Consider the following 26,103-nt stretch of genomic DNA (forward strand, 5'->3'; position numbering starts at 1 on the left):
TATTCCTATGCATTAGCCCCTCTGAATCAAAATGCTGCAATTTTGAAATTCAATATTTCCGATTTAAGGCATTTCTCGATGTTGTGAGTGCCGAAACCGGTAGTTGTGAGCCAGGGACCCCATTTTGGCTATCTCAACTCAAATCTAATGTTAAGGTGGGAGGGTCCCTTTAAGGGCCTGTTCCAGCACCTCCAGTAGAAATTCTTGACTGGAGGCTCTACCAGAGGTTTCACTGGAGGCGCTGGAACGCAATCTGGAGATTTCTGGAGACTGGCGTCATAGATACCTAAAGAATGACAATTGTTCTCTCTTGAAATGCAAAATTTGTTTTCAATTTTAGTAAAAAAGATTAACAAAATTATAGCAATGTAATTTTCTTTACATTCAAGTTGTAAAATTATCAGTCAAAAGTTCTTTGTTTACATTCGTGATTGTCACATGTGCGCCATAATTGTAGACCAGAGCCTCCAGAGAAATTTGGACCTCCCAACTCTCTGGAGGCTACTGGAGGTTTCTGGAGCTTCGGCGAGAGCTTTCTGGAGCTTTCTGGAGGCGCTGGAACGCTCTCTCGAGGATTCTAGAGCTTTCTGGAGGTTTCTGGAGGTTTCTGGAGGCGCTGGAACAGGCCCAAAGTTGCAAACATTACAGGTTTGGCTTGGGTGAACAATGATAAAATAAGGGTCCATTTCAATCCAATGTCTGATTATTGTCTACACATTAGTCATAGGTCAGGTCAAGTTCATCACTTATATCACTCAAATCAGAGGGGTGTTCACGGGCACCGCACACTGCTGCGTGCGGTGTGTGCGGTGCGTCCAGCAGGCGTGGGGGTAGGGGATGGGTAGGCGGCTCTGACGTCACGGCTGCGTGCGGTGGACGGTCCGCTGTGGCCAGTCCTGACCGGCCACAGCGATCGCTGTGTGCGGTGACGGAAGGCTGACGTAGGGACGCAGTGGGCGGAGCTTGGAGGCTGTGTGCGGTCCGACCGCACACAGGGCCCGTGAACAGCCCTCAGCCATTGCAAGCAGCACGAGTAACCAGCGAGCCTGATGACTGATCCAACATCATGACTACCAGTTCTAACTTCTTTCTCGAAAAACTTTAATAAAAACACATTCTTCAATATAGCATGAGCAAATGCCACTAAATATTGGAGTAAAATTTGTAATGCACTAGTACGAAATGGCAGTAACCTGAACCAGTAGGTAGATGCAGGGGCCCCTAGTGGCAAAATGTTGCCGATGAACATGTTGGGATTGAGATACCTATCCTGATCCTGTTAATTCTATGTGAATGGTAATATTGATATAAATCAATTATGAACGCTTTACTTAAAAAAAAAACTTCGTATCCATCTAGATTTGCCGCTTCCAATCACTTTTTATTAACTTCCTCTTACTTTGAGTAGACGACGCCGTGCAGCGAAAACTGACGCACAGCCTTTCATCAGTCCTCGTTCTCTCTCACAGCTAAATCACAGCGCCTAGCTTCACCATACTGATGAAGGCTGAACACAAAGAAACCACACCCGCACTCCGCGGACAACACCAACCGCTCCTCACTAACGACAAAGACTAACCTCCGAGCCCGAGCGCGCCACCGCCACGCCGCCTTTGTTTTGGACGGGCGGTGGTGGACTGCTGTCAATTTAGCAGCACTTTGATTATCCAACTACAGTTTGATATTCAGGGTGCGTCGATTTCGCCCAAACTTGCCCCAGGGACCAAGTCTGACACGCTGAGCACGAATCTGGTGTCAGAAATCCGCTATTCTCAACCGATCACCCAAATTTACCGTTTTTGAGTTCGTCCATCTACAGATTGACAAACTCCAGGGGCCATCGATTTGGCCCAAAAATGGGTCTAGGGGACCAAGTCTGACACGCTGAGCACGAATCTGGTGTCAGAAATCCGCTATTCTCAACTGATCACCCAATTTTACCGTTTTTGAGTTCGTCCATCTACAGATTGACAAACTCCAGGGGCCATCAATTTGGCCCAAAAATGGGTCTAGGGGACCAAGTGTGACACGCTGAGCACGAATCTGGTGTCAGAAATCCGCTTTTCTCAACCGATCACCCAAATTTACCGTTTTTGAGTTCGTCCATCTACAGATTGACAAACTCCAGGGGCCATCCATTTGGCCCAAAAATGGGCTAGGGAGACCAAGTCTGACACGCTGAGCACGAATCTGGTGTCAGAAATCCGCTATTCTCAACCGATCACCCAAATTTACCGTTTTTCAGTTCGTCCATCTACAGATTGACAAACTCCAGGGGCCATCGATTTTGCCCAAAAACGAGTCTAGGGGACCAAGTCTGACACGCTGAGCACGAAGCTGGTGTCAGAAATCCGCTATTCTCAACCAATCACCCAAATTTACCGTTTTTGAGTTCGTGCATCAACAGATTGACAAACTCCAGGGGCCATCGATTTCGCCCAAAAATTGGTCTAGGGGACCAAGTGTGACACGCTGAGCACGAATCTGGTGTCAGAAATCCGTTTTTCTCAACCGATCACCCAAATTTACCGTTTTTGAGTTCGTCCATCTACAGATTGACAAACTCCAGGGGCCATCGATTTGGCCCAAAAATGGGTCTAGGGGATCAAATCTCACACGCTGAGCACGAATCTGGTGTCAAAAATCCGCTATTCTCAACCGATCACCCAAATTTACCGTTTTTGAGTTCGTCCATCTACAGATTGACAAACTCCAGGGGCCATCGATTTGGCCCAAAAACGATTCTAGGGGACCAAGTCTGACACGCTGAGCACGAATCTGGTGTCAGAAATCCGCTATTCTCAACCGATCACCCAAATTTACCGTTTTTGAGTTCGTCCATCTACAGATTGACAATCTCCAGGGGCCATCGATTTCGCCCAAAAATGGGTCTAGGGGACCAAGTCTGACACGCTGAGCACGGATCTGGTGTCAGAAATCCGCTATTCTCAACCGATCACCCAAATTTACCGTTTTTGAGTTCGTCCATCAACAGATTGACAAACTCCAGGGGCCATCGATTTTGCCCAAAAACGAGTCTAGGGGACCAAGTCTGACACGCTGAGCACGAATCTGGTGTCAGAAATCCGCTATTCTCAACCGATCACCCAAATTTACCGTTTTTGAGTTCGTCCATCTACAGATTGACAAACTCCAGGGGCCATCGATTTCGCCCAAAAATGGGTCTAGGGGACCAAGTGTGACACGCTGAGGACGAATCTGGTGTCAAAAATCCGTTTTTCTCAACCGATCACCCAAATTTACCGTTTTTGAGTTCGTCCATCTACAGATTGACAAACTCCAGGGGCCATCAATTTGGCCCAAAAATGGGTCTAGTAGGGGACCAAGTCTGACACACTGAGCACGAATCTGGTGTCAGAAATCCGCTATTCTCAATCTCAATCAATCTGTAGATGGACGAACTCAAAAACGGTAAATTTGGGTGATCGGTTCAGAATAGCGGATTTCTGACACCAGATTCGTGCTCAGCGTGTCACACTTGGTCCCCTACACGCATTTTTGGGCGAAATCGATGGCCCCTGGAGTTTGTCAATCTGTAGATGGACGAACTCAAAAACGGTAAATTTGGGTGATCGGTCGAGAATAGCGGATTTCTGACACCAGATTCGTGCTCAGCGTGTCAGACTTGGTCCCCTAGACCTATTTTTGGGCCAAATCGATGGCCCCTGGAGTTTGTCAATCTGTAGATGGACGAACTCAAAAACGGTAAATTTGGGTGATCGGTTGAGAATAGCGGATTTTTGACACCAGATTCGTGCTCAGCGTGTCAGACTTGGTCCCCTAGACCCATTTTTGGGCCAAATCGATGGCCCCTGTAGTTTGTCAATCTGTAGGTAGATGGACGAACTCAAAAACGGTAAATTTGGGTGATCGGTTGAGAATAGCGGATTTCTGACACCAGATTCGTGCTCAGCGTGTCATACTTGGTCCCCTAGACCCATTTTTGGGCGAAATCGATGGCCCCTGGAGTTTGTCAATCTGTAGATGGACGAACTCAAAAACGGTAAATTTGGGTGATCAGTTGAAAATAGCGGATTTCTGACACCAGATTCGTGCTCAGCGTGTCAGACTTGGTCCCCTAGACCTATTTTTGGGCCAAATCGATGGCCCCTGGAGTTTGTCAATCTGTAGATGGACGAACTCAAAAACGGTAAATTTGGGTGATCGGTTGAGAATAGCGGATTTTTGACACCAGATTCGTGCTCAGCGTGTCAGACTTGGTCCCCTAGACCCATTTTTGGGCCAAATCGATGGCCCCTGTAGTTTGTCAATCTGTAGGTAGATGGACGAACTCAAAAACGGTAAATTTGGGTGATCGGTTGAGAATAGCGGATTTCTGACACCAGATTCGTGCTCAGCGTGTCATACTTGGTCCCCTAGACCCATTTTTGGGCGAAATCGATGGCCCCTGGAGTTTGTCAATCTGTAGATGGACGAACTCAAAAACGGTAAATTTGGGTGATCAGTTGAAAATAGCGGATTTCTGACACCAGATTCGTGCTCAGCGTGTCAGACTTGGTCCCCTAGACCCATTTTTGGGCGAAATCGATGGCCCCTGGAGTTTGTCAATCTGTAGATGGACGAACTCAGAAACGGTAAATTTGGGTGATCGGTTGAGAATGGCGGATTTCTAACACCAGATTCGTGCTCAGCGTGTCACACTTGGTCCCCTAGATCCATTTTTGGGCGAAATCGATGGCACCTGGAGTTTGTCAATCTGTAGATGGACGAACTCAAAAACGGTAAATTTGGGTGGTCGGTTGAGAATAGCGGATTTCTGACACCAGATTCGTGCTCAGCGTGTCAGGCTTGGTCCCGTAGACCCATTTTTCGGCAAAATCGATGGCCCCTGGAGTTTGTCAATCTGTAGATGGACGAACTCACAAACGGTAAATTTGGGTGATCGGTTGAGAATAGCGGATTTCTGACTCCAGATTCGTGCTCAGCGTGTCAGACTTGGTCCCGTAGACCCATTTTTGGGCAAAATCGATGGCCCCTGGAGTTTGTCAATCTGTAGATGGACAAACTCAAAAACGGTAAATTTGGGTGATCGGTTGAGAATAGCAGATTTCTGACACCAGAATTGTGCTCAGCGTGTCAGACTTGGTCCCGTAGACCCATTTTTGGGCGAAATCGAGGGCCCCTGGAGTTTGTCAATCTGTAGATGGACGAACTGAAAAACGGTAAATTTGTGTGATCGGTTGAGAATAGCGGATTTCTGACACCAGATTCGTGCTCAGCGTGACAAACTTGGTCCCTGGGGTAGGTTTGGGCGAAATCGGCGCACCCTGAATATCAAACTGTAGTTGGATAATCAAACTGCTGCTAAATTGACAGCAGTCGGTGGTGGCGCGGCCGCGCCGCGGCCATCGACTCCGACGCGCTGACGTCACGAGGCAAGCAGACTTGTTGCCATAGTAACGGGGCGCGCCGGGTGGTAACGTGCTGGAGGACATCTGCGCCGCTCAGCGAAACCCCAACCGTCTAAAAAAAAGGCGCAAAACCGTATCCGCCTATCTATAGATGGCCTTGGTATCCGGCATCCGCCGTGTCCACCCCGTCTACCGTCAAACCGTCAAGGGTCCCGGAGCAGTGGCGGCGGAAGCAGGGGCGTAACTTTGTATACTTTTGGGGAGGCAGGTGCCCCCCCAACTTGAAATTTTGCCACCCCAACATTCCGTTTGCCCCCCCAACCTTGGTGGGCGCCCCCAGGCCCGAAAGGCGCCCTCACGGGCCAGCGGCGTCATAGGAGCGCGTGCGCCATCTTTCAAGGGGGCGCCATCGCCTATAGGGGAGAGTGGTGCAGGAGGCCCCCCCTTAAGCTCAGTTGCTATTTTTAGACAACTGATAATATTTAAGAGCTAACGTGTGCATGCGCTGTGAGCATGCATCATTTTCCCATACATATTTGCATTCAAAATGAATCTAGGGGGTACACAAACCGTAAACTTTAACATTTTGGAAAAAGTTGCAAAAGGGCCTCTTACACTATGGGTATGGTAAGACGCCCCCCCCCCCTCGGGCGTTTAACAAGGCAAGTCGACTTGTAAAAGACGTTTTGCGAACACAGCTGCAAGGCCTTTTATTTCGAAAAGCTAAGCAAATACGGTGTTATCGAAACCAATAACACTTCCAAAGTGCTCGAACAATGCGAAAACTAGCACAACCAAACGCTGATGACCAACGAAAATTGTACCTATTACCTCTAGAAAAAGAAACAGAAAAAAAGAAACAAAAACAAACTCCTTGAAAAAAGAATGCCACGCCTGCCGCAGGTGCAGGCGTTTTAGCATCGGGGGCGTTTTTATCGGGGGGGCGTTTTATAATCCTCGAAGGGAGGGCCTCTTAAAAAAATGCAGTGTTTTAACGTCACAATATTTATGGTTTATGAGACATTTGCAGCGCACCAGAACATGGTCTATTCTGAAGCTAACATGTGACAATTTCGATGAGATAAGATTGCATTTGATAGTCATTGTTTTTTCAGATATATAAGGGTGATAAAGATGCATATATCTAGCAAGTAAAGGGGCAAAAACAGAAACAGGCTTACCAAAAGTCGCTGCGACGCACCTGATACCTCAGGTTTCGTGAGTTGTTGTTTCAAGAGGGCTTCTGCTTTACAAGAACATTAAAAAATAAATAACATTATTGGTTTGGTAAAAAAAGCGATGGGGCCTCTTACCGACCCTGGGCGTCTTACACGGATCTCCCCTATGGAAATGGGATGCGTGAGAGGGGAACCTCTGAGGCCGCTGGGGCGCCTGCATGCGAAAGAGGGGCGCCCACGAAGTCCTCAGGAGCGCCTCAATGCAAAACACGGGCGCCTGAGATGGCCACAGGGGCGCCTGCATGCGAAAGAGGGGCACCTTATTGGCCTCTGAGGCCCTTCGGGGTGCCTCTGAGGTCTATAGTATAGGGGGCGCCCACATGAAAAGGGGCGCCCATTAAGGCCATAATGGCGCCCCAATACGAAAGAGGGGAGACTGCATGCCAAAGCCTCCGAGGCCCATAGAAAGAGGAGCTCCAGTTGAAGCCCAAAGGGGCACCTCAATGGGAATTAGAGACGCCTGTGAGGTCTATAGGGGCACCTCTGATGCCCATGTCGAGAGAGTCGTCAGTCGTTTGTGTAACGTTCCTCAGGGATGGTGCGCCGCTTGCGGCAAGTAAAAACTTAGCTAAATAGCGTGCCCCATTGGTTAAAAAGCGCCCCTCGAGCCAAAGTGGTGCCCCTCTGACAACACGCACGTCTTATGTCATCTGTTTTGCTAATAACTAATGCCCCCGCATGCAGAGCGGCGCCCCATCCGTTTATCAATGTGACCCTTCAGGTGGATGAAGCGCCCCTCTGGCCAATACCTTATCATCATTGTTGCTAGAACAGCGCCCCCAGTCCGTAGACTGCCCCATTGGCTCCTGAAGGCGCCCCTCGTGCCCGTTTTGGCGCCCCTCTGCACTGAGTAATGAAATGTATGTGGCCTACCAATTCTTAAGGGCGCTCCTTGAGTCATAATCATCGCTCCTCGGGGAGGGGGGGGGGGGAGGCTAGAGGGCCTAGATACCATAGCACGCTATAGTGTGTTATGGCATCCCTGCTGCTAAAACGGCACACTTAGCTAGGCTAGCGCCTCAACGGTTCATACAAGCGCCCCTCGAGCCGAAGTTCGCGCTCCTCTGACTTACATAATTTCCTTGCTAAGTACGACGCCCCTCGCTGGGCATGGGGTGGCGCCCCACCAGTTTACCAACGCGCCCCTTTAGCCACATGAAGCGCTCCTCTGGTCAATGCGGTCAATACCTTATTTCATCACTGCAGCTAGAGCGGCGCCCCTATTTCGGTGGCTGTTCCATCGGTTCCTGAAGGCACCCCTCGAGACAGTTTGGAGGCCATCTGCAGTGAGTATTAAAATTGATGTGGTTAAGAATGGCGCCCTCTGCACGGTGTCGCACCGATTCTAAAGGGCGCCCCTTGAGTCAATGTAGGTAATCGTCCCACAGGGCCTTGTGTGTTATGGTATCCCTGCTGTTAAAGCGCCACTCTTGCTTGGCGTAGCGTCCCAACGGTTCATAGCACCCATCGAGCCAATGTTAGCGCTCCTCTGACTATACTGGTATCCTACATCATCTTTTTTGTTCAAAGGGTGGCAAAATGTGGACCCGAGGACCCGGTCAAAAGAACCGGTCTGGACCCATATGGGTCCGGACCGGTTCCTGGAAATTTTCTGGCGGGTCCAACCGGGTCCTACCATAAACCATACATAGTGGACACTACATATGATTGCAAAATATGAAGTGAATGGAAAGAAAACATTTGCTCATGTATGTTCCTTTGCACACTGTAGTTCATAAGTATTATCAGTGGGAAAAGGGCTGTTTTACACGATGCAATTAATGATTTCTACAAACGGTTTGTATTAGGTAATTGACTTTTGGGGAACGGGTCCAACTGGTTCCGATTCCAACTTAGACCGGGTCCGACTGGTTCCAGAAATGTCCAGCCGGGTCTGGTTCGAGTCTGGTTCCCAAAATTTTCACGTTTTGCCACCTCTAGTCATCAAAGCAGGAGTAATTTGTAGGGGAGAGCGGGGAGAGTTGTATCATGTCCAAGTTGTATCAGGGCGAATTGTGCCAAACTTATCCAATGGATGGCGCTCGCGACACGACCAGCCGACGAGGTTTTCCGGGCGCCATCTTTCCCTGTTCTGTCTTGTGGCTGAGTGGACGCGTCTCGAGGTGAGAGCCGATTTTATGTTTTTTTTATGTCATTCTAAAAAAATAGGTTGCAAGAAAATGTGTGTTTTGGGCATTTAGATGTGCACGAATTTGAAAGATCTCCGTAGCGGTGGTGAGGGTAGGTTCTAAGGCTGCGTGAGTGAAAACGGATTTCTCCAGCTGTCCGCTGTTTTTTTTTAGCACGAGGATGTTTTTCCAAGATGGCGGCTAGGTACATGTTGTATCAGAGCCGGGTGGGGTATGTTGTAACATGTATGTATGTATGTATGTATGGGTATGTTGCTTTTGATCGCGAAAGCTAAGCCCTGGCTCGCGTTTGTAGGTAGCTAGTCAATGCTCGTTCCATTTCGGCACAATGTGTTGGCTTCTTTGCTCTTAACGGGCCACTTTTGCGTCTAGTCTGTTGATGTTTCGTTCGGATTGCATTGACCTAAGTTTGGTCTAATAAAGTGAAGCCTTTGAGCATACCTATACATTGTATTAACCCCATTTAATGTTGCTGTTATGTTCAAAACCAGTAGCAAGCACACTCCCTGAAACGTGAAATAGTGATACAAATTACCCCACCATGTGATACAACTCACCCAAGCCATGGGGCAAGTTGTATCAAAAACATTGTTCTATTCGGCAGACCGTAGAAGAAAAACTGGTAGAGGTAGCGGAAGAGTTACTTTGCACAAAAAAGCAGAAGAATCAAGGAAGGGGACAGTATGGAAATAATGAGTTTATCACGGATAGTTACGAGTTTATGGGTCTCGGAGTAAAAACTCATACAACCCACCCCACTCTCCCCTATCATTTCGTGATAACTTGATATCACCTGGTGAGCCACAGACTTCTGCATGTCTCGGTATACAGAGGTATATGGGTGACCTAAGCTTGAACGCTCTCAGCCTGGGATTAACCCGCGCCGGGCTGGTGCTCCGCGACTTCCGCGCCGGGCGGTGAGGGGGGTGTCTGGTCTAACTCGGCTCCTGGGCCACGTAGCGACACGCAGTAAGCATCATTCGAAAGAGCGTCAAAAATAATGACGGAAACACTTCGGTCATTTTTTGGGTCAGGTCAAAGGTCAGGTCGCCTGAGGTCATCGAAGGTCAAATGTAGGCCATTTCAACAATTTTGGAAACTGCAACGGCTAACTCGGGACCAATAGAGCTACAGCGCCGCGGAAAAGCGCATTCGATAGCCCTTTTACAGACCTTTCTGACCTTTGTTCTCAGATTTGACCTAAGGTCAACGGTTTAGCCTCCAAAGGGCAAAAACTGTAAAATAGCAGTTTTCACGAAAACTGTTTTTCGGCAATAACTTTTGACTTAAGAGTGCCACGACATTACTTTTGGCAGCATCATGTTCCTCTCGTCGAGACGCGTCGAATGAACTATTTTTTGACCTTGAAAGGTCATTTTTAAAATTTGACCTCAGGTCAAGGTCATAACCTGACCGAAAAGGGTCATGTTGCATATCAGTCGATCCGTATCGTCGAGCTGAATACATCTGAAGTGTTTTCATCGCTCTAGCACGCCTTTATCAAAAGTTACAGCCAAAAAACTGGTGGTGACCGTCTATGACCTGAGATGACCTCAAGGGCACACAGAGGGGTCACAGGTGCATTTTTTTTCCGATTCAGTGTATCATGTTTACCTATGAAACGATGTTTGAGAGGGTTCTAAATACCATTCGTCCAAAAAAGGCTCATTTCAATTTTCTCCCATTGACTTATAATGCACGGTTCGTCGGAAGGTCATCTCAGGCTCAAAAGAAACGGTATATACCATTCGAAAGCTGACGGTGAGCTGAATCCAAAAATGTATTTTTTGTAAAAATCGATCGATGGCCTTTTTTGAAAATTGCGTTTTTGTAAAAACTTAATAATCTTTTATTCAACGGGCTGTCCCGGACATTCTTGAAACATAAACATGTATTTTTGAGTTCCAGTGAAAGCTGAACGCCAAAAGAACAATATTTAGCGAAGCAATATTTCCAAACGTTAATATGCGTCTCCCACAGCCGAAAATAAGGCGCAATCACACAGCTCAGTGTCACGATGGACCAAAGTCAGCCACACAGAAGCGTGAAATGACCCTTATCGACTCGCAGACCCGGCGCTCTCGGCCCGCCTGACCGGTCACGGAAAGAACGTTCGGCTCTCGTTCTACTAAACAAATGTTATATTTGTCAGTTTAACTGTCCACATCGCTATGAAAGTTATTCAGGATACCTGTGAAGAAAATTCATTGTTCTGCTCGATTTACAACATGCTTTAATTTACATTTTTCTTATGCATGTTTTGTTCCATCCAGCTGCGATCAGTGCCCGCGCAGGGGAAGTGAGCGGGGTTTCACTGTCAGAGGCTGTACTGGTGACAGCTGCTCGGCCGTGCGACCGGTCAAAGGTTACCCTGCCCCACCGGGCGCTACCCCCACTCCACCCGAGCTGAGGCCGGTGCAGCCTCTGACATTTCAGCGCGGCCAATTTTCCTTATATGGGCATGATACCAAGCTCAATTGAGCAAAGTAGACATGAACAAATGCAAATTAATGCATGATGTGAGGATGACAGAACAATGAATTTTCTTCACAGGTATCCTGAATAACTTTCATAGCGATATGGACAGTTAAACTGACAAATATGACATTTGTTTAGTAGAACGAGAGCCGAACGTTCTTTCCGTGGCCGGTCAGGCGGGCCTAGAGCGCCGGGTCTGCGAGTCGATAAGGGTCATTTCACGCTTCTGTGTGGCTGACTTTGGTCCATCGTGACACTGAGCTGTGTGATTGCGCCTTATTTTCGGCTGTGGGAGACGCATATTAATGTTTGGAAATTTTGCTTCGCTAAATATTGTTCTTTTGGCATTCAGCTTTCACTGGAACTCAAAAATACATGTTTATGTTTTCAAGAATGTCCAGGACAGCCCGTTGAATAAAAGATTATTAAGTTTTTACAAAAACGCAATTTTCAAAAAAGGCCATCGATCGATTTTGATAAAAATTACATTTTTGGATTCAGCTCACCGTCAGCTTTCGAATGGTATATATCGTTTCTTTTGAGCCTGAGATGACCTTCCGACGAACCGTGAATGGAGAGGTCGCAAAATTGACCTGACCATAGGTCACTGATATCAAAATTCCGAGATAAACATTTTAGACATACTGTTACTCTTATCAATCGCTAAAAGTTTCAAGGCGATCGTTCAGTCGGTGTAGCTATGACGAGGATTGCAACTTTTTTCTGAGGTGAGGTCTTTTGACGTGACCTGGTGACCTGACCTTGAGAGCTCTGGGTCTGAAATTTGCACATGTGTAAAAAAAAGATGCATGAACAGGTGTGCCAAAAACGGCGGCGCGGAGTTTTGAGATATCTGCGAAAAACCGCAGGGGAGGTGTTCACTCCCCCCCCCCCCACGGCCCGGCGCGGGCGGGGGGGGGGCATTTTTTATTTTTTTCGATGAGGGCAAATTTTTGCCACTGGTTTGCTTCTAGAACACGTGCGGAAAAGATGCAGTATGAAGTGTGTTCTTAACTTAAAAGGGGAGGCGTAAAAACGTCCCTTGCTTCTGCGTGGGGTGAAGTTCTACAGATTTGTTTTTTTAATCTCGCCTTTTTATCAGTTGTTTTTTCTTTTCTTTTTGTCAATTCATCAGTTCGTCTCGTTTCTTTAGAAGAACTACCATATGCGTTGTTTAATAAGGCGTCACTACCCTGGTCCCCAATTCCACTACCCGCCCCCGGTCTCTGGTCCCCAAAGTGCTTTCAAAATGTATTTGGTTACAAAATAATTCCGCGCTTTTGGCGCGCTATTTCAGAAAAAAACTGCAACATAACGTGCCAAAACACGACGGCACAAAAACAACGTGCTATGGTAAAAAAAAATGCTGCCGTAAACTGAAATAAGACTTATTTCTAGACAGTCACGGGGAGGCGCCCCCATGCCCTTAAAAAGGCGCCCCTGACAGCGTTGCTCCCCCAACGAAAACCAAAAAGTTACGCCCCTGGGCGGAAGGATGTCCGTGAACTTAGCGACGTATACGTATACGTATTCAGCGACGAATTCCAAATCACTTCAGATTCATGGCATGGGTTAAGTTGACCATGCTGAACACGAATATGACATTTATTTTAACTTTTGAGCTGATCTTCATGGTTAAAATCCGGTTTAAATGACGGGGAACCGCATAACGTCGCGAAAATAAAAACCCACGAATTCCAAAGTATGTGCAAAATGTAGAGCTCATCCAGATCTAACGTCCGTGGCAGAATCCAAGCTCGTGGCTCTTTAACTTCATGGTTAAAATCCGGTTTAAATGACGGGGAACCGCATAACGTCGCAAAAATAAAAACCCACGAATTCCAAAGTATGTGCAAAATGTAGAGCTCATCGAGATCTAACGTCCGTGGAAGAATTCAAGTTCGTGGCTCTTTAACTTCATGGTTAATATCTGGTTTAAATGACGGGGAACCGCATAACGTCGCGAAAATAAAAACCCACGAATTCCAAAGTATGTGCAAAATGTAGAGCTCATCCAGATCTAACGTCCGTGGAAGAAACCAAGTTCGTGGCTCTTTAACTTCATGGTTTATATCTGGTTTAAATGACGGGGAACCGCATAACGTCGCGAAAATAAAAACCCACGAACTCCAAAGTATATGCAAAATGTAGAGCTCATCCAGATCTAACGTCCGTGGAAGAATCCAAGCTCGTGACTCATCGCCTTCATGGTTAAAATCCGGTTTAAATGACGAGGAACCGCATAACGTCGCGAAAATAAAAACCCACGAATTCCAAAGTATGTGCAAAATGTAGAGCTCATCCAGATCTAACGTCCGTGGCAGAATCCAAGCTCGTGGCTCTTTAACTTCATGGTTAAAATCCGGTTTAAATGACGGGGAACCGCAAAACGTCGCGAAAATAAAAACCCACGAATTCCAAAGTATGTGCAAAATCTAGAGCTCATCCAGATCTAACGTCCGTGGAAGAATCTAAGTTCGTGGCTCTTTAACTTCATGGTTAATATCTGGTTTAAATGACAGGGAACCGCATAACGTCGCGAAAATAAAAACCCACGAATTCCAAAGTATGTGCAAAATGTAGAGCTCATCCAGTTCTAACGTCCGTGGAAGAAACCAAGTTCGTGTCTTTTTAACTTTATGGTTAATATCTGGTTTAAATGACGGGGAACCGCATAACGTCGCGAAAATAAAAACCCAGGAATTCCAAAGTATATCCAAAATGTAGAGCTAATCCAGATCTAACGTCCGTGGAAGAATCCAAGCTCATGGCTCTTTAACTTCATGGTTAAAATCCGGTTTAAATGACGGGGAACCGCATAACGTCGCGAAAATAAAAACCCACGAATTCCAAAGTATTTGCAAAATGTAGAGCTCATCCAGATCTAACGTCCGTGGCAGAATCCAAGCTCTTGGCTCTTTAACTTCATGGTTAAAATCCGATTTAAATGACGGGGAACCGCATAACGTCGCGAAAATAAAAACCCACGAATTCAAAAGTATGTGCAAAATGTAGAGCTCATCGAGATCTAACGTCCGTGGAAGAATCCAAGCTCGTGGCTCTTTAACTTCATGGTTAAAATCCGGTTTAATGACGGGGAACCGCATAACGTCGCGAAAATAAAAACCCACGAATTCCAAAGCATGTGCAAAATGTAGAGCTCATCCAGATCTAACGTCTGTGGAATAATCCAAGTTCGTGGCTCTTTAACTTCATGGTTAATATCTGGTTTAAATGACGGGGATCCGCATAACGTCGCGAAAATAAAAACCCACGAATTCCAAAGTATATGCAAAATGTAGAGCTCATCCAAATCTAACGTCCGTGGAAGAATCCAAGCTCGTGGCTCAACGCCTTCATGGTTAAAATCCGGTTTAAATGACGGGGAACCGCATAACGTCGCGAAAATAAAAGCCCACGAATTCCAAAGTATGTGCAAAATGTAGAGCTCATCCAGATCTAACGTCCGGGGCAGAATCCAAGCTCGTGGCTCTTTAACTTCATGGTTAAATTCCGGCTTAAATGACGGGGAACCGCATAACGTCGCGAAAATAAAAACCCACGAATTCCAAAGTATGTGCAAAATGTAGAGCTCATCCAGATCTAACGTCCGTGGAAGAATCCAAGTTCGTGGCTCTTTAACTTCATGGTTAATATCTGGTTTAAATGACGGGGAACCGCATAACGTCGCGAAAATAAAAACCCACGAATTCCAAAGTATGTCCAAAATGTAGAGCTCATCCAGTTCTAACGTCCGTGGAAGAAACCAAGTTCGTGGCTCTTTAACTTCATGGTTAATATCTGGTTTAAATGACGGGGAACCGCATAACGTCGCGAAAATAAAAACCCACGAATTCCAAAGTATATCCAAAATGTAGAGCTCATCCAGATCTAACGTCCGTGGGAGAATCCAAGCTCGTGGCTCAACGCCTTCATGGTTAAAATCCGGTTTAAATGACGGGGAACCGCATAACGTCGCGAAAATAAAAACCCACGAATTCCAAAGTATGTGCAAAATGTAGAGCTCATCGAGATCTAACGTCCGTGGAAGAATCCAAGCTCGTGGCTCTTTAACTTCATGGTTAAAATCCGGTTTAAATGACGGGGAACCGCATAACGTCGCGAAAATAAAAACCCACGAATTTCAAAGTATGTGCAAAATGTAGAGCTCATCCAGATCTAACGTCCGTGGCAGAATCCAAGCTCGTGGCTCTTTAACTTCATGGTTAAAATCCGGCTTAAATGACGGGGAACCGCATAACGTCGCGAAAATAAAAACCCACGAATTCCAAAGTATGTGCAAAATGTAGAGCTCATCGAGATCTAACGTCCGTGGAAGAATCCAAGTTCGTGGCTCTTTAACTTCATGGTTAATATCTGGTTTAAATGACGGGGAACCGCATAACGTCGCGAAAATAAAAACCCACGAATTCCAAAGTATGTGCAAAATGTAGAGCTCATCCAGATCTAACGTCCGTGGAAGAAACCAAGTTCGTGGCTCTTTAACTCCATGGTTAATATCTGGTTGAAATGACGGGGAACCGCATAACGTCGCGAAAATAAAAACCCACGAATTCCAAAGTATATGCAAAATGTAGAGCTCATCCAGATCTAACGTCCGTGGAAGAATCCAAGCTCGTGGCTCATCGCCTTCATGGTTAAAATCCGGTTTAAATGACGGGGAACCGCATAACGTCGCGAAAATAAAAACCCACGAATTCCAAAGTATGTGCAAAATGTAGAGCTCATCCAGTTCTAACGTCCGTTGAAGAAACCAAGTTCGTGGCTCTTTAACTTCATGGTTAATATCTGATTAAATGACGGTGAACCGGATAACGTCGCGAAAATAAAAACCCACGAATTCCAAAGTATATCCAAAATGTAGAGCTAATCCAGATGTAACGACCGTGGAAGAATCCAAGCTCGTGGCTCTTTAACTTCATGGTTAAAATCCAGTTTAAATGACGGGGAACCGCATAACGTCGCGAAAATAAAAACTCACGAATTCCAAAGTATGTGCAAAATGTAGAGCTCATCCAGATCTAACGTCCGTGGCAGAATCCAAGCTCTTGGCTCTTTAACTTCATGGTTAAAATCCGATTTAAATGACGGGGAACCGCATAACGTCGCGAAAATAAAAACCAACGAATTCCAAAGTATGTGCAAAATGTAGAGCTCATCGAGATCTAACGTCCGTGGAAGAATCCAAGCTCGTGGCTCTTTAACTTCATGGTTAAAATCCGGTTTAAATGACGGGGAACCGCATAACGTCGCGAAAATAAAAACCCACGAATTCCAAAGTATGTGCAAAATGTAGAGCTCATCCAGATCTAACGTCTGTGGAATAATCCAAGTTCGTGGCTTTTTAACTTCATGGTTAATATCTGGTTTAAATGACGGGGAACCGCATAACGTCGCGAAAATAAAAACCCACGAATTCCAAAGTATATGCAAAATGTAGAGCTTATCCAGATCTAACGTCCGTGGAAGAATCCAAGCTCGTGGCTCAACGCCGTCATGGTTAAAATCCGGTTTAAATGACGGGGAACCGCATAACGTCGCGAAAATAAAAACCCACGAATTCCAAAGTATGTGCAAAATGTAGAGCTCATCCAGATCTAACGTCCGTGGCAGAATCCAAGCTCGTGGCTCTTTAACGTCATGGTTAAAATGCGGCTTAAATGACGGGGAACCGCATAACGTCGCGAAAATAAAAACCCACGAATTCCAAAGTATGTGCAAAATGTAGAGCTCATCCAGATCTAACGTCCGTGGAAGAATACAAGTTCGTGGCTCTTTAACTTAATGGTTAATATCTGGTTTAAATGACGGGGAACCGCATAACGTCGCGAAAATAAAAACCCACGAATTCCAAAGTATGTGCAAAATGTAGAGCTCATCCAGTTCTAACGTCCGTGGAAGAAACCAAGTTCGTGGCTCTTTAACTTCATGGTTAATATCTGGTTTAAATGACGGGGAACCGCATAACGTCGCGAAAATAAAAACCCACGAATTCCAAAGTATATCCAAAATGTAGAGCTCATCCAGATCTAACGTCCGTGGAAGAATCCAAGCTCGTGGCTCAACGCCTTCATGGTTAAAATCCGGTTTAAATGACGGGGAACCGCATAACGTCGCGAAAATAAAAACCCACGAATTTCAAAGTATGTGCAAAATGTAGAGCTCATCGAGATCTAACGTCCGTGGAAGAATCCAAGCTCGTGGCTCTTTAACTTCATGGTTAAAATCCAGTTTAAATGACGGGGAACCGCATAACGTCGCGAAAATAAAAACCCACGAATTCCAAAGTATGTGCAAAATGTAGAGCTCATCCAGATCTAACGTCCGTGGCAGAATCCAAGCTCGTGGCTCTTTAACGTCATGGTTAAAATGCGGCTTAAATGACGGGGAACCGCATAACGTCGCGAAAATAAAAACCCACGAATTCCAAAGTATGTGCAAAATGTAGAGCTCATCCAGATCTAACGTCCGTGGAAGAATCCAAGTTCGTGGCTCTTTAACTTAATGGTTAATATCTGGTTTAAATGACGGGGAACCGCATAACGTCGCGAAAATAAAAACCCACGAATTCCAAAGTATGTGCAAAATGTAGAGCTCATCCAGTTCTAACGTCCGTGGAAGAAACCAAGTTCGTGGCTCTTTAACTTCATGGTTAATATCTGGTTTAAATGACGGGGAACCGCATAACGTCGCGAAAATAAAAACCCACGAATTCCAAAGTATGTGCAAAATGTAGAGCTCATCCAGTTCTAACGTCCGTGGAAGAAACCAAGTTCGTGGCTCTTTAACTTCATGGTTAATATCTGGTTTAAATGACGGGGAACCGCATAACGTCGCGAAAATAAAAACCCACGAATTCCAAAGTATATCCAAAATGTAGAGCTCATCCAGATCTAACGTCCGTGGAAGAATCCAAGCTCGTGGCTCAACGCCTTCATGGTTAAAATCCGGTTTAAATGACGGGGAACCGCATAACGTCGCGAAAATAAAAACCCACGAATTTCAAAGTATGTGCAAAATGTAGAGCTCATCGAGATCTAACGTCCGTGGAAGAATCCAAGCTCGTGGCTCTTTAACTTCATGGTTAAAATCCAGTTTAAATGACGGGGAACCGCATAACGTCGCGAAAATAAAAACCCACGAATTCCAAAGTATGTGCAAAATGTAGAGCTCATCCAGATCTAACGTCCGTGGCAGAATCCAAGCTCGTGGCTCTTTAACTTCATGGTTAAAATCCGGCTTAAATGACGGGGAACCGCATAACGTCGCGAAAATAAAAACCCACGAATTCCAAAGTATATGCAAAATGTAGAGCTCATCCAGATCTAACGTCCGTGGAATAATCCAAGCACGGATTTTAACCATGAAGTTAAAGAGCCACGAGCTTGGATTCTGCCACGGACGTTATATCTGGATGAGCTCTACATTTTGCACATACTTTGGAATTCGTGGGTTTTTATTTTCGCGACGTTATGCGGTTCCTCGTCATTTAAACCGGATTTTAACCATGAAGGCGATGAGTCACTAGCTTGGATTCTTCCACGGACGTTAGATCTGGATGAGCTCTACATTTTGCATATACTTTGGAGTTCGTGGGTTTTTATTTTCGCGACGTTATGCGGTTCCCCGTCATTTAAACCAGATATAAACCATGAAGTTAAAGAGCCACGAACTTGGTTTCTTCCACGGACGTTAGATCTGGATGAGCTCTACATTTTGCACATACTTTGGAATTCGTGGGTTTTTATTTTCGCGACGTTATGCGGTTCCCCGTCATTTAAACCAGATATTAACCATGAAGTTAAAGAGCCACGAACTTGAATTCTTCCACGGACGTTAGATCTCGATGAGCTCTACATTTTGCACATACTTTGGAATTCGTGGGTTTTTATTTTTGCGACGTTATGCGGTTCCCCGTCATTTAAACCGGATTTTAACCATGAAGTTAAAGAGCCACGAGCTTGGATTCTGCCACGGACGTTAGATCTGGATGAGCTCTACATTTTGCACATACTTTGGAATTCGTGGGTTTTTATTTTCGCGACGTTATGCGGTTCCCCGTCATTTAAACCGGATTTTAACCATGAAGTTAAAGAGCCACGAGCTTGGATTCTTCCACGGAAGTTAGATCTCGATGAGCTCTACATTTTGCACATACTTTGGAATTCGTGGGTTTTTATTTTCGCGACGTTATGCGGTTCCCCGTCATTTAAATCGGATTTTAACCATGAAGTTAAAGAGCCAAGAGCTTGGGTTCTGCCACGGACGTTAGATCTGGATGAGCTCTACATTTTGCACATACTTTGGAATTCGTGGGTTTTTATTTTCGCGACGTTATGCGGTTCCCCGTCATTTAAACCGGATTTTAACCATGAAGTTAAAGAGCCACGAGCTTGGATTCTTCCACGGACGTTAGATCTGGATTAGCTCTACATTTTGGATATACTTTGGAATTCGTGGGTTTTTATTTTCGCGACGTTATGCGGTTCCCCGTCATTTAAACCAGATATTAACCATGAAGTTAAAAAGCCACGAACTTGGTTTCTTCCACGGACGTTAGAACTGGATGAGCTCTACATTTTGCACATACTTTGGAATTCGTGGGTTTTTATTTTCGCGACGTTATGCGGTTCCCCGTCATTTAAACCAGATATTAACCATGAAGTTAAAGAGCCACGAACTTGGATTCTTCCACGGACGTTAGATCTGGATGAGCTCTACATTTTGCACATACTTTGGAATTCGTGGGTTTTTATTTTCGCGACGTTATGCGGTTCCCCGTCATTTAAACCGGATTTTAACCATGAAGATCAGCTCAAAAGTTAAAATAAATGTCATATTCGTGTTCAGCATGGTCAACTTAACCCATGCCATGAATCTGAAGTGATTTGGAATTCGTCGCTGAATACGTATACGTATACGTCGCTAAGTTCACGGACATGGCGGAAGGTCCTTCTGATTTGAGGTCGGCGGTCGTCGTATGAGGGCCCGATCATAAAGCCATCGTGACTCGTGAGGACCTGCATGTGCCCTCGGAGGCTTTCATAAGGCCAAGCATAAGGCCCTCGGAGGCCGTCGTTAGAGCGAGTCCGTCGTAGGGCCCTCAGAGGCTAGCAGGTACCATGTCCATGGGACCTGACCTGAGGCCTGCCCGGGCCCTCACAGGCCATCGAGGGGCCCTCAAAGACCAGCGTGGCCTCTCGAGCTTACCTGGGGCCCTCAGCTATCGTGACTCGTGAGTCGTGAGGGCCCTCAGACAGAGGGCGCCATGGGGCCCGAGAGATCATAGTGAGGGTCCATAGAGGTCATCATAAGCGTAGGAACCATGGGTGCAAGGGTGCAGCTGCACCCACAATATTTCTCCAGTGGGTGCAGACAATGTATTCTGCACCCACAATAATCTGAACCAAAAACCCCTTTTCTCATCAACACTACTTCCCATGCAGCACGGCAAATTCAGGATATGTTGCCTACTATCCATCTTTCGAAGCATTTGCTACTGTGATGGTCTACTGTAGACCCACTGTCAAAATTTTTAGCCCGATATCTTCGAAAATGGCTAAGTTGGCCGCTTTTACTTTTTGCGGTAGTCAATATTGACAAAATGACAATATTAACCCTCGCATGTGTGCGGCGTTTTCCAGCTTCTAATGTGTAGGGGGAGGGGGGGGGGTCGGTGGGACCCCCTGCCGTTCGGCCCCTGATCGGGATAGAGCTTCGCGGAAAAAAACGAGGGTGTTGCCCGTGACGAGAAGAAGCCGATGATACCCAATCTTAAGGTCTTAGGTCATTGGTTGACCTTCCAGGTCAGGTCAAGATTCCAAAAGTCGGGAAAATCGAGACCTGCTAGAACTGCGTAAAGTGAAGCTGTTATCGGTTTTTTCGGGGTGCTGATCACGAATATCTGATGTTAGTTTTGATCACAGATGATTTCTTCATGCATTTAGGCCAGATCGGCTCAGGTCAGGTCAGGTCAACCATTAGGCGTCCTACCGGCTATCCATAGTAAGTGTCAACTACCACTGACGGCGTCGTAGAATGTTACGAAGGCACTAAAACTACTTCGTAAACGTTCAAATGGATGCTAAATTCGAAATCAGCCCGATAAACTACCCTAGAAACATGTAAAACTCGAAAAAGTGAACCGAGGTCATCAAAGGTCAATGACCTGACCTGACCTTCAGGTGACCTTCACACCCACTGTGATGCATGGGAAGGACATCTTTTCACACGTTTGGATGTCTACAATCACAAAAAGACTGGAAACGCGCGGATAATGTGAGCTGACATATACGCCAAATCGCGATTCCGGCCGAACATGGTCTCGAGAATCAGGTCACAGGTCAAAGGTCATTTAGGTCAGGGTCATGAAATTTTCAGAGTAGGTGTAAAACTACACCCCCTACAAAAAACGACCCCCTACACATGCGAGGGTCAATGCTTCCAAATGCACTTATCGGTTGGTACCTTTTTTTCGACATGGCACACCCTCAAAGCTCGTAACGATCCTTCGCTCGGGTCTCGCTCCCTACCCCCCCCCCCCCCCACCCCCACGCTTCACCGACCATGGCTGGATTTCTGCACCCATGCACCCACAATGTTCCAGCCGTTCCTACGCCCATGGAGGTCATGAGGGTGTCAGAGATCGTCGTGGGAGCCCTAAGGGACCAGTGTGGCCCCTGGAACCTGCGTGGTGCTGGAGCTGCACCCCCTCTTCCGCCGCCCCTGTCCCAGAGCACACGCATGTAACTATGGGTTTGTTCCCGTCGCTCCTCTAACCTCCTCCAAGCTCCTCTAACCTCCTCTCGTTTAAAAAAATCGTTCCTGTCGCTCCTCCAAGCTCCTCCAAGCTCATCTTGATTTCACATCTCACCACCACTATTTGCCTCCTCCCTCATCCCAAACGAAAGTTGGTTTTTTGGAGGAGGCTCTTGCGTAGACATATTTGGCGCACGTAATACAAATGTGAATTGTTTATAAATGAGATTTGAGGGAAGTGGAAATGATTTTAGTGATTGATGACGATTGGATATCTTTAAATAGTAATGTTTGATATTAATCTAAGGTTATTTTATTAGAAAGCGATTATTATCTCTTGATTTATGTTTGCACGCCATAAATCGCCGACCGTTACAGCCCGCAAACAGCTGATTTCCTCGCGAAATGTTCCCGTGGCTCCTCTGAAACGGCTCTCCTCCAAGCTCATCCAACCTCATCCAAGATTTTTTGGGAGGAGCGACGGGAACAGACCCAAAGGGTTTGTTCCCGTCGCTCCTCTAACCTCCTCCAAGCTCCTCTAACCTCCTCTCGTTTCAAAAAATCGTTCCCGTCGCTCAGGGCATATTTTAAGGCACTTACTGCGTCCCATTCTGGGACGCAGCCCCCTCACCTTGGGACACTGGCGGCAGGGACCGCGGATTCCGGGGGGCAGGGTGTGCAATTGCACACCCTGAAAATCCTGAGGGTGTGCAAACACCTATTTTTGCACACCCACAGTTCGTTGTGGGGGCCCATGCGGCCCTGGCGCTTGAGTGTCCCAAGCCGATTCTCGAGGGCCCCAGCGCGAGCCTGATGGTCCCGCACCGGTGCCTGAAGGCGTGAACAGGCTCTAGTGTTATCTCAGGGGTTATCTCAGAACCCCACCCACGCCATTTTTAGTGCTCCCACCGGCTCTTGAGGGCCCAGGCCGATGCCCGAGGGCCCCAAGTCGATGTCTAAAGGTCCCACGCCGGTGTCTGAGTACCTACATGGCTAGCTCAGGGATCCACGCCAGTTTCTGAGGGCCCTAACCGGCTCTTGAGGGCCCCTGCCCCCTGCCCTCCTTAACCTCCTCTTGGGGCCGATGCCTAAGGGTCCCGCATCAGCACCTGAAAGCCCCCACAGTTATCTCAGGGCCCCACCCCAGTTTCTGAAGGCCCTCACCGGCTCTTGAGGGGCCCTAGACCGATATCCAAGGACCTCTGGCCAATGCCCGGGGCGCAGGCCGATGCCCGAGGGCTCCAAGCCGTTACCCGAGGGCCTTACACAGCTATCTCAGGGTATAATGCCACTTTCCGAGGGCCCTAACTGGCTCTTGAAGGCCCCAGGCCGATTCCTGAGATACCTGAGATCCTGAACCTGTTTGTCAGTGAGTGAGTATGTGAGTTTGTCCAAGCTTTTTTGGACCTGGAGTCAAAATGGGTGGACCGATCGGGACGAAAGTGGGACCGTTTGATTCGTCTCCGGCGAGGTAAACTTTTGGTGCTGGCCTCGGTTCGCTCGGTGCTTCGTGGCACATGCTATTCCGCTTCAAAGTTTCGGTGACACGAAATTTTTTTGTCAAGGCTACAGGTCAACCAGAGGTCACGGGCAAAGCCATACTGGCGGGACACATCGTTAACACCTTGAACCAGTTTCCAGTGGGGTCACCGTCTGCTAGGGGTGCAGGCTGCACGTGCTGGGGGCGGAAAACCGTTTTGACGTGAGGTCCTCTGGCTCAAAGAAATTTTAAGCTATCAACCTCAAAATCGGTTCAATGGTAGTCCCAGGCAAGGCCTCCAAAATAATGCACATTTGGTTGAGCTAAACTCTGTGGTGCATGAGCTATGCACGTGCAAGCCGATTGCACCCCTTCGTACGTTGCCACGCCTGCAGGGTAAACGGCAGCTCTAACTGGTTCAAAACTTGCAGGTCATAAGAAGAATACATTTGATCACGACATTCCGGCGAGATAATATCCGAGGGGTGCAAGCTGCGCGTGCGGGGGGCGGATGACGGTTTTGACGAGGGATCCTCTGATCCCGGGAAACGTCGATCTAGCGACACAAAAGTCGGAACACTGATAGAACTAGACACACGCTACATGATGTCATGAAAATGACTGCACTGGGGTGCCTGGGGCATGAACTATGCACGTGCAGTTAATTCATATCTTACTGTAGGTAGATATCCACACCAATCTCGCGTGCTTTCAAGCATTTTTGGGATGTTTCGGTTGGTTTCAGGTTCCTGGTTCAGTCCAAGCTCAGTCTGGGTTTCGGTGGTTTTGCCCGGTGTGTGCCCTCAGCACCGTTCCTCCAATTCTGGCCCAAGGCAACGCAAGAGCGCTGCCGGCATCTAGTTCTATGTACATGAGGTATTCCAGAGGCCGTTATGGGACCTTCAAAGACCGTGTGCGGTGCGCCGGTGACCCTTAGAATTGCCGGCGTTGGGTCTCAGGAGCTGTCGTGCGGCCTTTATGGGGCCCCAAAGCCAGCGTGTGGACCGTAGAGCAATGGGGAAGCTAAGGGGGGCCGGAGGCCAGACCCCCATAGGTCATAGGGGCCAAATCGATGGGCCCAAACATCCCGCCGGCCGTGTTTTATTTTTAAACTAATTCATGTAATCCATGATAAAAAGAAGTGTGCCAACATCAACTGTGCAAAAGGTCTCTCTGAGGCCCGTAGGGGCCCTTGAAGGTCACTGTAAGCCTTTAGGGGCCTGCTTGGTAAAATCGGAGATCGATTTGGATCACGTTGCATGCATGCATGTGCATTTACTCTGCTCATGCATCTCCTGACCGTAAGATGCTCGCTCAGTCATCTTACGACCGTCAATTTTGAAGGTTTTCCCGCCCCGCTTCCTTAGAACCGGCTTATTCCGGAGCAGTGGCGGCGCTGACTTTTTGGAAGGGGCCCGGCGTGAGGTGGGGGGCCCAGTCGCCACATCTTGCACACCCTACGAGAATTTGAATCCGCGGTCCCTGACTGGCGGTCCCAGGGGGGGGCCACGGGGGCCATGGCCCCCCCTTTGGTGCTGAAAGGTGGGGCCATACTATCTTTTGGCCCCACCTTTCAGATCGAACAAAAGTCCTAGAAAAGCTTTTCGTATGTTTCATTTTCTTTCTTGCGCCATCAAAGGACGTAAATTTCACTCATGAGGGCTCAGTTTCGCACTCTGTCAATTTGGTGGTCAGCGTCGCTGGCACCGGTTCACGAGTATGGCCGGATCTTATATGGAATATCAGCGTGGGTTTACTTGAGGCTCTCGTAGGCCCAGCAATGGCTGGCATGAGACCCTCTTCGGCAGTGGTGGGTGGGCCCTGCTAAAGGAGATTGGCTCTAAGACACTAAAGTAAGACCTCATGGGTTGGTGCTGTGCACCTCAGAAGCCCGGTGGTGACGCCGTATGCCGGTTTCTTGGTTTCGTGGATTAGCGTGGAAACTCCGGGGCCTGCATAGAGTTTGCATGAGCTGGTATGTAATCTCAGAGGCATGTGTGTAATGTGTACACAGTGGCGGTCGCGGGGGGGGGGGCATCAGGGCCATGCCCCCCAAGGTCAATAAAGGGGGCCATCATATCATTTGCCCCCCCCCCTCAAACAACCAATGGGCCCCCATATAGGTGTATGGGGCCCTGGCAATTATTCGATCGTCACGAAGCTCAAAAAAAACCACGCCCAGCTATTAATATAGCTCCCACACCGGTCTTTAAGCGTCCTACACTGACCTCTGAGGGAACTTCAGTGGCGGTCAAGTGCCCACGTTGACCGCTAAGAGCCTACATCAACCTATGAGACCACATCTGGCCTAGAGGGCCCCTAACAGGCCTCAGGGGTCCCAACCGGCGTCTGAGGGTCTCACACCGGTCTCTGGTGGCCTTATTTCTGTCTGTGGTGTCCCAAGACGAACCTTAAGGTGCCAATGAGGGCCCCGCACTGGCTGCTGAAGACCCGATGCCGGCCTCTAAGGGCCTGCATTGGCATTTGAGGAGGGCCCATCTTGGCCTTTGAGGGCCCTCTGCTGGCCTCTGGGGTCCAACGACGGCTCATGCCGGTCTTTTAGGGCCCCACGCTGACCTCTGAGG

The 26,103-nt window shown here is 47.4% G+C and overlaps 1 protein-coding gene across 1 annotated transcript in view; it reads right to left on the reverse strand.

Annotated features, from left to right (window-relative positions):
• Positions 1 to 1,636, reverse strand: part of LOC122364319 — a 33,334-nt gene extending 31,698 nt beyond the window's left edge. The window contains exon 1 of the mRNA XM_043334597.1: positions 1,400 to 1,636. The gene's annotated coding sequence lies outside the window, so the exon portion shown is untranslated. The remainder of the gene's footprint in view (positions 1 to 1,399) is intronic.
• Between the last annotated feature and the right edge of the window lie 24,467 nt (positions 1,637 to 26,103).

Source organism: Amphibalanus amphitrite, unplaced genomic scaffold (assembly GCF_019059575.1).
Source record: "Amphibalanus amphitrite isolate SeventyFive unplaced genomic scaffold, NRLGWU_Aamphi_draft 000027F_arrow, whole genome shotgun sequence".
NCBI lineage: Eukaryota > Metazoa > Arthropoda > Thecostraca > Balanomorpha > Balanidae > Amphibalanus > Amphibalanus amphitrite.